Source organism: Cyphomyrmex costatus, unplaced genomic scaffold (assembly GCF_001594065.2).
Source record: "Cyphomyrmex costatus isolate MS0001 unplaced genomic scaffold, Ccosl1.0 scaffold251, whole genome shotgun sequence".
NCBI lineage: Eukaryota > Metazoa > Arthropoda > Insecta > Hymenoptera > Formicidae > Cyphomyrmex > Cyphomyrmex costatus.
This window is the reverse complement of record NW_017276598.1, coordinates 340,465-341,011: the sequence shown is the minus strand read 5'-3', so window position 1 is coordinate 341,011 and position 547 is coordinate 340,465.

The following is a 547-nucleotide window of genomic DNA, read 5'->3' as shown; positions in this document are numbered from 1 at the left end:
CATGCGCATTGAAATTTTATACCCTGGAATTTTAACTACTGTCGTTACTGGTTATACTGTGTCTATACTCTATGTCCTACAGTCAGCCATGTTGTTGGTTGTGCGAGGCCTTTGTTTTCACTGCACACAATGGGCGAGTTCAAGACGGCAAAGCGGCTAGGTACGCTCATAGAGATAGTAGTACTAGAGTACGCATTGTAGGAGTGGGGGTAATCCTATCTAGAAAAGTACGCACTCATTTGGGCCTTTTCGTTCTCTCTCGTTTCGCGCATGCGTATAGCCATATATTCTGAGAGAAGGGATCGAAAGAAAGAACGAGTCGAACGAGAAAAGTTTCATCATTACATGACCGGACAAGCCTGATTAAGCCTGATCACTTTGGAATCAAACAAAGAATTGAGTTTGATAAGGTTAAGGGCTTTCGATGAATTATATCAATAAATATTAATGATAAAAATCTATTATTTATACCTCTATAATTCCAGTTATGCGAGCAGATTGGCCAGCACCACCAGATTGTTTCTTATAAAGATAGTCAAATTCACAT